The sequence below is a fragment of the Mercenaria mercenaria genome, chromosome 1 (genome assembly GCF_021730395.1).
Source record: "Mercenaria mercenaria strain notata chromosome 1, MADL_Memer_1, whole genome shotgun sequence".
Taxonomy (NCBI): domain Eukaryota; kingdom Metazoa; phylum Mollusca; class Bivalvia; order Venerida; family Veneridae; genus Mercenaria; species Mercenaria mercenaria.
This window is the reverse complement of record NC_069361.1, coordinates 99,481,860-99,496,001: the sequence shown is the minus strand read 5'-3', so window position 1 is coordinate 99,496,001 and position 14,142 is coordinate 99,481,860.

Below are 14,142 nucleotides of genomic sequence, written 5' to 3'. Positions count from 1 at the left end.
TATCTAAAACAATACTTCTTGGAGTTTGTTTCATAGATCAGAGTTATGAAAATGGATCAAGATGCAATAAAATAAAATACTGTTACTTGGAAATACTTAACAACACGAAAAGGTAATTAAATTAAGGATAAATATTTGTTTGGAACCACAAGTATGAAAATGAGAGCAATTAAACCTTGTAAAGTGTGTACCCTAGCTGCAAGCCTCAAATGAATATTAATGATCAGTTAGAATTTTATTTCCTTTAGTAGCATATATACCTTTTTGTAGGTTCTCAGGTTAGTATTGCGTTGTATACTTCCAATCTATAAAAATACAAACCTTTGAATATTTTAGCAATGCGAGAGATGTTCACTTTTTATTTAAGATAAAACATCTGTATATGATATCAATTTAAAGGTTAAAAACATATCTTTCTGTTGATGTATCTTTCACATTATTCCGATGAGTTACAATGCTTGTATCAAAACTTTTATAAGTCTAATCATAGAACCACCATCCTCCCGTAAGACAAATATTGGCTGTGTCATTGATTAATTTTGAATTAACTTTAGATTTTTGGTGAAATCGCGAATATCGATGACATAAAATGCAAAAAGCTAAATACAATACAGGTATATCCTGCCAAAGTACACGATTCATTTCGAGAATAAGCGAATTAAGTGAGGTCAAGAACGGGATAACTAGTGGTGATTAGGACCTAATTGTTAGACATTTATTCGCCATTAAAGTGTCTATAATCTTCATACAAATGACTGATGAAGTGTTCAAAGCTGTGTAAACTAAAGATCTCTGTGATTAATCAGGGGAAGAGCATGAACTTTATACATATGTAAGCAATAATATAGCTAGACAATAGAATTCTAGGGCAAAGAGTGAAACACAGCTAAGTTATGTTCCTATATTATACTACCAGAATATTTCAAAATATATTTGCACACTTAGACCAGAGTTCTCAATAGCCTGAAGAAGGCCAAATACTGAATAATGTATATAATGGTAATGCAGTAAAAATGTTTGTAACTTATGCAGAGCAGTCAATGCTGTTTTTCATTAACTAAAAATGGAACAATATAATTAGATTACACACTCGTTGGCACAAGCCAAATCGTAAATACACAGCAAATAATATGTATCTATACTCAATGATACAATAAAAAAGATGGAAAGAATTTGAGGCTTTATTAATTTTGCCTATAATCACGTACCAATGTTACAACCTGTAAACCTCTCAAATATACACGAAATATCGCTGTTTTAATATATTCAATTGTTTGAACTGACTGCGCTTGAAAAATGTAAATATGTACACTCACTAATCGCAGCTCGTAGGTCAACCAGCCCAAGTACAAGTAGGGTCTCTGAAGTGTTTGCAGCAGGAACCATTTCTTTGCATAGTAGTATAGTATCAATGATGATTGCCCGGTCAAGGGACTCGCATTATTACGTGATCTGGCCTTGATTTTTAGCTCACCTGTCACAAAGTGACAAGGTGAGCTTTTGTGATCGCGCGGTGTCCGTCGTCCGTCGTCCGTCCGTCAGTCCGTCCGTGCGTCCGTCCGTCCGTCCGTAAACTTTTGCTTGTGACCACTCTAGAGGTCACATTTTTCATGGGATCTTTATGAAAATTGGTCAGAATGTTCATCTTGATGATATCTAGGTAAAGTTCGAAACTGGGTCACGTGCAATCAAAAATTAGGTCAGTAGGTCTAAAAATAGAAAAACCTTGTGACCACTCTAGAGGTCACATTTTTCATGGGATCTTCATGAAAGTTAATCAGAATGTTCATCTTGATGATATCTAGGTCAAGTTCGAAACTGGGTCACGTGCGGTCAGAAACTAGGTCAGTAGGTCTAAAAATAGAAAAACCTTGTGACCACTCTAGAGGTCACATTTTTCATGGGATCTTCATGAAAGTTAATCAGAATGTTCATCTTGATAATATCTAGGTCAAGTTCAAAACTGGGTCACGTGCCATCAAAAACTAGGTCAGTAGGTCAAATAATAGAAAAACCTTGTGACCACTCTAGAGGTCACATTTTTCATGGGATCTTCATGAAAGTTAATCAGAATGTTCATCTTGATGATATCTAGGTCAAGTTCGAAACTGGGTCACGTGCCTTCAAAAACTAGGTCAGTAGGTCTAAAAATAGAAAAACCTTGTGACCTCTCTAGAGGCCATATATTTCACAAGATCTTCATGAAAATTGGTCAGAACGTTCATCTTGATGATATCTAGGTGATGTTCGAAACTGGGTCACGTGCCATCTAAAACTAGGTCAGTAGGTCAAATAATAGAAAAACCTTGTGACCTCTCTAAAGGCCATATTTTTCATGGGATCTGTATGAAGGTTGGTCTGAATGTTCATCTTGATGATATCTAGGTCAAGTTCGAAACTGGGTCGCGTGCTGTCAAAAACTAGGTCAGTAGGTCTAAAAATAGAAAAACCTTGTGACCTCTCTAGAGGCCATATATTTCATGACATCTTCATGAAAATTGGTCAGAACGTTCACCTTGATGATATCTAGGTCAAGTTCGAAAGTGGGTCACGTGCCATCAAAAACTAAGTCAGTAGGTCAAATAATAGAAAAACCTTGTGACCTCTCTAAAGGCCATATTTTTCATTGGATCTGTATGAAAATTGGTCTGAATGTTCATCTTGATGATATCTAGGTCAAGTTCGAAACAGGGTCATGTGCGGTCAAAAACTAGGTCAGTAGGTCTAAAAATAGAAAAACCTTGTGACCTCTCTAGAGGCCATACTTGTGAATAGATCTCCATAAAAATTGGTCAGAATGTTCACCTTGATGATATCTAGGTCAAGTTTGAAACTGGGTCACGTGCCATAAAAAACTCGAAACTGGGTCATGTGCGGTCAAAAACTAGGCCAGTAGGTATAAAAATAGAAAAACATTGTGACCTCTCTAGAGGCCATATTTTTCATGAGATCTTCATGAAAATTAGTGAGAATGTTCACCTTGATGATATCTAGGTAAAGTTAAAAACAGGGTCACGTACCTTCGAAAACTAGGTCAATAGGTCAAATAATAGAAAAACCTGGAGACCATATTTTTCAATGGATCTTCATGAAAATTGGTCAGAATTTTTATCTTGATAATATCTAGGTCAAGTTCAAAACTGGGTCACATGAGCTCAAAAACTAGGTCACTATATCAAATAATAAAAAAACGACGTCATACTCAAAACTGGGTCATGTGGGAAGAGGTGAGCGATTCAGGACCATCATGGTCCTCTTGTTCTCACTAGGTACACGTGGAGATCTTATGGATTCATGTATACTTTATCTGTTAAATATATACAATTCAAACATCAAAGTTAAATTTTGTTCACAATGAATTCTAGTGACTTGAAAGCGTCCAGTGACTATTCGCATTTCGTTTTTCTCATTATTCCGCCACAATCAAATCTTTCACGGTATTTAACTTAACCAAGTGAAATACATAGACACAACAAATTTTAATTCAACAAAGCACAGTAATCAAACAGTCGCGTCGAATTAATATTTGTACTCAAAACACCACCAGCTCTTACAACAATGATAAATATGTAGATAGTGCACACTAGCGACCAACAGATGGCTAAGGTCGAACCTCTGAAAGATTTGCAAAGAAATATTGCATTGAGACAGACATCAAATTTGTTTGATAATGTTTTGAATTAGTCTCGATGAGCGATGCCAGCAAATTTCATCTACAGCAAATAAGATAATTACAATCATGCACATGTATTATTTACAAACACACAATAAGCGCGTCTGCAGGTGCGCTTCAATAATTGTGTACATATGCATTAATTGCAAAAGTCTTAACACCGTCCTGTTGCGTTTAGATGAGATTTATCATCACAGTGGATGACTTCCTATCTGAATGACCGCTACCAAACAATCTCAGTAAATGGCGAACTATCTTCTCAAGTCCATATGAAATACAGTGTACCACAAGGATCTCTCCTAGTACCGAAAAACTACATCATGTACACAAAACCCGTTGGTTCAATCTGCAGAAGCCATGGGCTGAATCATCACTTTTATGCCGATGACTCACAATTCGAGGGCTCAACGCGAAACTAGTCTATCTGCTTCTATTTCTATATACACTTAGACTAGTTGCGCGTTGAGCCCTCGAATTGTGAGTCATCGGCATCGGCGAGAAATTACCTGTTTTTAAAACGTTAGTAAAGAATTATTTACTAGACAGTTTAGCATAATTACTTTAATGTGTTTTAATAACTATTTAATGTGTTTTAATAACTATTCTTATGACCTTCGACGTATGTACATTTTAATTTAAGCTCGCATTTTACTTTTTGATATAGTTGTGCAATTTCCATCTAGTCACATAATTCCTTATTTGATATAGCTGTGTAATTTCCATCTAGTCACATACTTCAATTTCCATCTAGTCACATAATTCTGTAAACTCTGTTATGCCTCTCTATGTCATGCCACCAACACAAAGGACCACAATGGAAATAAGAGTTTTCTCTTTTTTGTGTAATCCTTGGTGACGGTGTGCCTGTCATGGCTATCTTTAATTTCATGTATGCATTATGTTATTATGCTGTAATTACTATACATGTTGTTTTTAATTGTCCATGTATGTGCACTCCTTACCGAAATAAATCTATCTATAAATCTATCTATCTATCTATAACTATACTTATCGTTTAAGCCAAGAATTATTTCCCACCAACACGAAGCCCTATCTCGGATTGAAATCTGTCTTAACGACATAGTCTCTTGGATGCATCAGAACATGCTGAAGCTCAATAATGACAAAACTGAGGTCATTTTGTTTCACACAAATCACACAAAAATACCCGAAGATATCTGCGTGAAAGTAGGACCTCTCAGATTAAACCATCAATTTGTGTGAAGAATCTCGGTTCTAGAATGGATTCAAACATGGTCATGACACAGCACGTTAACACTCTCTGTAGAGCTAGTTACGCACAACTTCGGAAAATTGGCCACATCAGGCAGTACATCACAGCTGATGCTACCAAGTCTATTGTGAACTCTCTAATTATTTCGAAAGCAGACTACTGTAACTCGCTCGCTGCTATATGGAATTTCCAAAGACTCACTGCAAAAACTTCAATGTGTACAAAACACAGCGGCCCGCATCATAACCAGGACTCCAAGATACGAACACATCACGCTGGTCTTGAAGGAGTTGCATTGGCTTCCAGTTCAGCACCGCATTGAGTTCAAAATCTTGACACTTACATACAAAGCCATGCATAATGAATCTCCTAAGTACATTGTCGATATGCTGGACATGTACAAGCCTCGTAAAGACTTAAGGTGGGCAAATGGCCCGTTGTCTTTGGTTGTATCGAGGAGTCGAGCTGTAAACTAGGGTGACAGAAGTTTTAAGCATGCAGCTCCAAAGCTTTGGAAAGCCCTCCCAGCAAGCATCAGAGATTCAAGCTCACTGTCCGCATTTTAAAAATCTTTGAACGTACATATTTTGTATGAAAAGAGTGCTATATAAGTTAGGTATAATAATAATAATCATCATTGGCAATATTAAGAGTATTTTAAGGTCTATCTATTTGTGGACAGTATACGAAGATACACATTTATTTCTAAAATATGTATGATTTTCATAAAGCTAAATTCAGATATATTCCACTCATCAAGACTCCTCATTTACGAAAATCAGAAAATAGAGACGTACACTGATGTTAATGACTGTTTTCTGTTTAACTTTAATCATACATACACAGAATGAAAGTTTATAGGTAAGTATAAGATGATTCAATAACACAATCAAATTGCTCTTTTTCAGAAATTATAATAACACACAAACATGTTTGTGGTGAACCCATGTATATTACCTAAATGTTTTGTCTAAATAGAAATAACATCTAACAGTAATATGTTCATGAAAACAATTCACAAAACATATACTGGAAAACATAAATAAGCTATATGCCAACCATCTAAGTAAAAACAAAACTAAAAGTTTTCCATCTAATTTTTCGAAGAATCGTATTTCAAATTGACCACCGTCAGCTTTTACATCCTTGATCTCTTTTTGTTTTGCTCAATCTCATCAATTCGTTTAAGCTTTTAAATATAAAAAATTTAAAGAATAAAAAGTAAAGGAAAATCCCTAAAAAATAGTGGTCCATATGGGCTTCGAATTAACGTAAAAGATCTTCAGTCCAGAGCTTTGACCGCTGGACTACAGACTAAAATTATTCAAAAAAAGTTTTCATCCAGAAGTTACCCTAGTAAATGTCAAGATCTCTTTGATCAACCAAATACGCCTATTTAGGTGCATATATTGGCATGAATAGACTTGGCATGTAAAGACGGGAGCCTCATGTTTTTGCTTCTCTGGCACATTGGGGAATACGGTTTGTATTTTGATTATTTCATTTGTTCGACAGACTACAGTGATAGCAGGATCACTTTATCCGTTTTCATGACACATCAGCTGAAAAATATACCTATAGCTACCACCTTTTTGGCGGTACCTAAAACGTACTTGACGTAGCAGTAATAATAAAAACATCTGATATTACTCTATGAAGCATGTATAACACTAGCTTAGCAATCACGTTAATGTTCAAGCAACTCGTGGCACCACATATCTTCCAAAATAATTATATAGTTCATAATTATATAGTTCATATAAAAAAAAAAACATTAACTTGGGACGTTTCCTCCTCTCATTCTGTAATATAAATGCCATTTCAAAATGTATTTTTCATTAACATGTAATGAAAATAGGTTTCTTTCGTATATTTTGATCTGGTTAACGCATCACAGGTAAGGTCTACAAAAGATATTTAAGCATAAATTTGGGTCGTATACTCATTTATACATTTATAGAATACGGTAGTCAAACATTTTCTTGCTTGTTATCAAAACATGCCAGTCTCTGATTCACAAATGATTTATCATTTTAAATCTTTAAAGTAGTCTTGTCCAAGGCAATCTCATTTCATGAAAGACTCATGAATTTAAGAGTTGTATCTTAGAATTTGAACAAAACCGACTTGATGAGAAATGCATGCCATCGTATCCTCTTTTATGTAGGTCAAAACAAATTGATGTCTTGTTCTTCGAATTGTTTTTCAAAAATATTTGGGGCGAGCGAGCGAAAAAATCTTTAAAAAAATTCAAATCGTCATTTATTGAAGCGAGCGAAGAGCAAATCACTTACGTCATATTTCAGATCAAGTGTGTTTCTGTTCATAGGCCGGAAAAACAAATGTGTGTGAATTAAAATTCAGACAGCATTGTCTTTGGAGTATTGATTGTTTAATGTGTGATACATACAATAAAATATAAGAAATATATCAGCGTTATTATCATTCTGATATGTCTTATTTATCCCGTATCACTTAACAATTTTCTCTGCTCGTTGACATTTAACCTCTTAACCCTTGAAGTGCTGAACCAACATATATCCATTACAAATGCAGATCACACAGCACTCAACTGAACCTGCTAATCTGAGGTGGTACTATTCGGTGCTAAGTCAGCAGGCTGGGTTTTACTGTCAGAAATCAAATGAAAATCCAGCGGTTTTGACTATACAAAGTATAAAAAACAAATGTTGACACTTTTGGGTGACATATTAGCAAATGTCTAGAATTTCTGATGTATCATCATGTATCATCTTCAGTATCAATCAGCACAGCTGTTGCTTTTGTAATCTCGGCATTACAAAAATTTAATCGAATAAACTGATACTACCGGTGTATGTACTCCTTCTGTGCGTTAGGAAGACTACGTTGTCGAATCGGTGTCTGTGTCAGAGAATATGTTTTTCTGATGTTCCGATAAATTAGAAGCAAGGTGAGTTTAAACTTCGAAATTTTTTCTCTTTTTTTTTCGTTCCTACTGATTTTGACCCAGCGCAAAATACGCCAGGTAGAGGCTACTGGCGGTCAAAAAAAATTTTTTTTTCATTTCCCGTCAAATTGATGCGGGAAATCCGACGGACAGGTAATCAGTTTGGTGTGGCCAAAGCAGTAAGGAGACAATGTCAAGGTCATGGCTTAAGTAACAGCTAACTCGGTTTGATTGAACCTGTTAATGAGAGGTAATGGAATGTGCAACACCCCTAACGCCCCATAGTACCGGCTTAAGCGGAATTATGTTATAGTAAAAATGAATGTTCTTCGTGACCCAAAAGGACCAGAAAATATAACAACACTGAGTCCAAGGTTGGGGAGACTTACGGCACTTATTGACCTCTGTTGTAATACTAATCAGAATCTGTAAAGCATAGTTCGCATACAAACAAACATATTGGTAGACTCTAATTAACTGAGTCTGTTCATAGGAGGTAGTGAAATGTGCAACTCCCCTCACGCCCCCTAACCATTACCGTTTCATTTAGGAGATTGATTTTTTTTAAAATCCAAATAATTAATGCGGATAGTAGAAGTAATTTAAACAAATAAAATAGGTAGATATTAATCATCTCCTTTTAGCTGTAACAAAGAATAAACAATTTCAGAAAACAACGTTTCATTTCATGCCGAGATTTATAGTGTTTCTGTTTTTCCACTCAAATTTTATCGTAAAAAAGGATAAAAATTCTTCTAGATAATTACAAAGTCGAACGTTTTGAACTTGTTGTTTATCAGCAGTAATTGTAATGTTAATGTTTTATTCCCCACTTGGCAAGTCCCTTGTAATTAACTTGACGTCTGAAGAATTACAAATGCGAATGCCATGAATTGCAATGAATGTCTTCACACAATGATAAATTTTTCAGTTAAGATTTCTGGCACTGGTAGGCAGCAGAAATATAAAAATGAACAACGATAAATTTCAACCGCGATTCATTGTATAATCGTACCGAGAATAGGAGCTCTGATAATAAATGTTCTATTCTGTTAGGACTCCGCGTTCATATATTATTCGTGCTCGGTAAAAACACTTTCCACATTATAGTGGAGTCCAGAGATTTTATTCGTGCCATAACAATCTGTTGTGCGATGTGCAGTGCAAATTCACGATCAAGAGTAGCCAAAAGTGTCTTAAACTATTGCGCTTTCCTGTTTGAACCATAAAATTTTACCCTTATCTCACCTTATAGAATTTAGTCCTATACTGTAAAACAACGTAGCAGTTATTCTTACTCTTACCTCGAATTTGTAAAAACATATTTTAAGAATTTATCATACTGTTATTGTTCGTTTAACATTTAACGTCAGTGTCACTAAGAGTTAAAACTTAAAAGGGTTCTAGATATTGCATTGTCTGAGCCATATTTCTGTTTCCAAGAGTTTGTGAAGAACTGACGCTGTGGTTTGTGGAACCTAAGGTATTTTGTAGGGTCAAGAGGTTAACCCGGTATGAAATTTATTTTAGTTTGGCGTATATAATAATCACTGCGTTTAGGTGATTCTTTATGGTTTTCCTTCCCACCCCTATCCTCCTCCGCCTCCAAAGTCAATGTCTAGAGGATAAAAATGTCTCAGATATAGTTGTTCTTGCCTGAGTCTGAAGTGAAAACCATTTTCTTCTTTTCAGCATTCTTTGTGACAATATTGCAGTTTGCATTGCAATGAAAAGGCCAAGAGGTTCCAGGTATAATTCAAACTCATCTCATAAGTAATTAAATTATCTTTTTTAACTAAACATTACTGGCTTAAATCAGCTTCTCTCTCCACTTTATTGGAAGCTCCACGACGTGTATTAATTATATGTAATATCTATAAAGTTAATATACTAGAATTCGATCTCATAAGTCTGCATATGAATTAGGCTTAGTTTTTTATTCTTACACGAACTGTCCTTGTTCAAAATGTTTCATTTTGATTATTGTTAATTAGAAAATGTTCCTGAAATTCATTGATTGGTGAAATCGCAATGGCTATATAATGAATATTTATAAAACAAGAAGTTAAATTCAATATAGGTATTTCTGACCATGTAAACGGTGTTTTCATAGAAAAAGGGATTGAAATCAGGTCAAGAATGGGATAACAAGTGGTTATCATGGCTTTATTACAAGACATTAACTTGTCATTACAGTGTATGTTATCTGCGTACAGACAGTTCAAAGCTGTGTAAACTAAAGACTGTTAACAGCTAGAGAAAATCAAAGCCTTGAGATGTCTGGTGGTTGCGGGTTTTGCTAGATTTATTTTCATTTTTAATGCCAATCTATAAATATACATGTATACGAAACAAATACTAATGTGCCTCATATCTAAGATAAACTCTGCCTGACCTTACATGAACAGCTGGAAGTCAGTGATGTAACCATGGGCTGGAATACCTAATCACTGACAGATCTTATATAATCTAAATGGCCAGTGTGAATGGATAGAGGATGAATAAGAACTGCTTGATCATTGATAATTCATCTGCATTGTTCATGAATGGGACTACTTTGTGTAGCACATGAACATCCACTGGATGTGATTTGGAATCAAATAAAGATGCTACATGATTGTCAGAAATACACTTAACTTTGGTAGCGGGATAAAACCCGCAACCAAAAATCATTAACTGTATACGTATGTAAGCAACTGCGTAGACAAAATAATTCTCGTAAATAATTCTAGTTCATACCACAATAATAAGCCTGTGTTAAGAAGTCAACCTGCTCAAGCTGTCATTTGACGTATGAAAATTGTCCATGATATATTTGCCGCAAGCTTTGTAAACTGCTTTAGTGATTTAATGCAGTCTGTTCGATCAATGTGTGCGTTTGGGTTATCTTCATGCCTTGAGAACCTATACTGTATCGGAACATTACTGAATAACTGTTCAAGGTTTTGACTTCAACCTGGCATATAGATAGTAGTAGGTAGCGATGAGAAGATGTGCAGAGTGCATGGACTGTAGCTCAATGATCAAGGTCACAGCATGGTCATATTTTATGTCTAGAGCATAACAACTATTTAAGGTACTGACTTCAAATGTGGGTGGAAATAAGACGATTCGAGGATTGCAACAATCCACATTAATGCTCCATTCACCACCGAAATAAAATCACTTTTAAGTTTCTTGTGTTAGTATTCCATCAGTGCCGGCGGAAACCCACAACCCAAAAATCGTCTCTTCCCTTCCTTCTCCTCTAGTGTAGAGGCTCTTGTTCATTATATCGCAACAATCAACACTTAAACTTTTCTTATCTGTACCAAAAACGTCTACAAGAAAACTGTAAAACACATCAAAGCTTGCAAACAATTATATCGGATAAATGAATGTTATTAAAGCAATGCGCCAGATCTTTCAAGAATGATAATTATGCAGTTGATGCACACCTGCGGCCTTGGTTTATCTTCAATAATTGAAAGGTTTTGGCAAAAACTATCGCATTCAGACAAATATCAGGGTGAGCTGTAATGATTGGAATTAGTCTGATGGGCGATGTCGGCAAACTCAATCTACGAAAAATATAAAAAATAATAGATACAGCGTCCCAATAATGTACTTGCATTGTAAATGTATATGGTTGAAAGAATAATTATAATGAAATGTAAATATAAAGGTAGAGGTGATTCTAATTTTGAATGATATAAAGAAAACGGTATGGTCACAGTCACAGAGATCTATAAATTAATTCAAAATGTTTATTGTGTTTATATACACTAGCAGCGATACTGCCTATAAGTTGTTTGTGATTGTTCGAAAATGTTTAGGCCGTGCAATATGACAGGTTTGATTCCGTTCCTTGACTTGCTTTGAGATAAGAATGATTATAATGTATAATGTTAATTAGTAGAATCCCATCATATTATGATTAAGGTGTGTCGCCGATCATCTATTATATTTTGTTTTCGTTTTAGCATTATAGGATACGTGCTTTCTGTATTAGGATACAGTGCACTCTGCAACCAGTTATAGGGTGTGAAGAAATTGATAAGAATACCCTTTGCCAGCATCACTGGCACCAGACCAGAAAGAAAATAAAAACTGTACATGTTATACCCTACCCCTAAGTATACTATAGGAACCATGCTCATGAACGGCAAATTGCACTAACACATTTCAATCGCGCATTTCTCACCTAATACGTGCATTTCGGTAAATGGGTACTATGCATATTGAACAAGTGGTAATTTATCTTCCACCGTGCACCATTCACATTGACTCAATACTTCATATCAAAGAGACACTCTGCATATTTTATGCTTTCGTCGACGTAACAGAAAAACCTTGGATGAACTTCACGTTAACAAGCGCGTATTGTTGCTATTCTTGCATAGAAAAACATGACACGACGACTAAATTTATTGTTTTCATCTGTGATGACTATACGATTCCGGTACAATTTTAGTTACCATTCTGTTGTTCTTGGAAACGATAAACATGTTTTAAATATCTATTACCGGGGCCCACAAATCAACAAAACTACTAAAAGCATGATTATCCTTGATTATCTATGATATTTATCCTTGTTTTTTTTTTAAGGTTTTTAAACATTTTTTCTCGTTATGACATTGCCTATAATTTTGCATATTACTTAAAAATTTGGTAACCAAGACCTTAATTTCAAGAATAATAGCTTAAGTTTACATTCGAGTTATTTTGAGTACGAACCCTTTTCACCTACATATATAATTGCAAATGAAAATCTTTAACAAATAAAATACTAAAAGTTTTATATTTGTATCATTCCTTAGGAAAAGTATGTTTATCAAATTTTTACTTTGGCAACTAGGATAGGAAAACCAATTTTTAGAAACAACGCCTGTGGAAATCTAAGTTGTATTTAGCGCTAAGTGAACAGAAATAGGTATAAATAATCAGATATTAAAGTTTCAAACCCACCCGTGACTTGACCCAAATCTAATTTACCACATTTAAAGAGCGATAATGAAATTTACAGCACGCCTGACAACCTCTATCACTGGCTTCGGTTGTGCTCTATTCTGAAATAACATTAAATCGACTCTATGACCCTAAAGGACCAGAAATAATAGCAATTGATGTCAAGACATATCAATTTCTCGTTCTTGGGTTATTTCAATATCAACGTTGTGAAAATCCTAATGCGCTTTAAAATTAATTCAAAAGGAATAAGTTATTATGAAATCAGATTTTTTTGAGTCTACAACCAATCATTTTGGTGAAATACAGTTTGATAACACTACATTTCAGAAAAGCTGTGAAAATATATAAAAAAAAAATATAATCTTGTTCAAATTCCTTATTGGTACAAATGTAGTTGTATTCTTCGTTAATAAAGACCCTGTAGAATATTAGCTGTGCTGTAGATTTGCAGAATTAGCAAGAACTTCTTGATTTCTTTTGCGTGAATGTACTCTCAAATGAGTTAACAAGATATTGATGTGTTTTTGGTTTAATATACAAAATTAAATAACTAGTGAAGAAATGACCCCAATCATCAGACAATAAATGAAAACATTTATTCAATTATAGTTCCGGTAATGAAATGCGGTATCTGTATAGTTTTTTCAAAAGTCAGGTTAGATGGTATTAAATTATCAAGTTATATCTGGTTTTTTAAGTTGATCTGCTTTCTCTCATGCTACGTGTGATCTTGATCTAATATTATAGATTTAAATTTCGAAGGGAAAACTGGATATTATGTATGTAAAACAGACAAGTAGCCAGTATCGGGAAATGCATTTTCCATAACCAAGTGAAAAGTATTACTATTTTACAATCTAGCTGCAGTGTACTGTAATACAATCTTGTTAACACAGTATATTTGTTATTTCTATTTCGAGATGAATTTTAATTTCAAATCAAATTATCTCATTGTTTATATGTGTGTGGAGTTTCAGAATGTTGTACAGTAGTATCAGAATAAGGACAAATCTCTGTATGATATAACAGGTGAAATGATAGCTATTCGCTACCCCTATTTTGGCAGCATCTGAATAGAAGTAAATGAAACAGTAATTACAAGAAGAAATAACAAAATATCAACTACCATACTCGTGATAGACAAGTTTAATGTGTATAAATGCAAAACGTTTTCTCGGAACAAAATGTTTAGGTTATCTCGAGGTAACAGGTCCTTATCAAGCGATTGCACAACTATGATAGAGGTTAGTAATCAGTGTATATACATATTTTCTAAACCTTTTTCTTATTTACGACTAAAAGTATATTTCAAACGACATTTCCATTTATTTAATTTTTATTTGCATTCTAATTGTG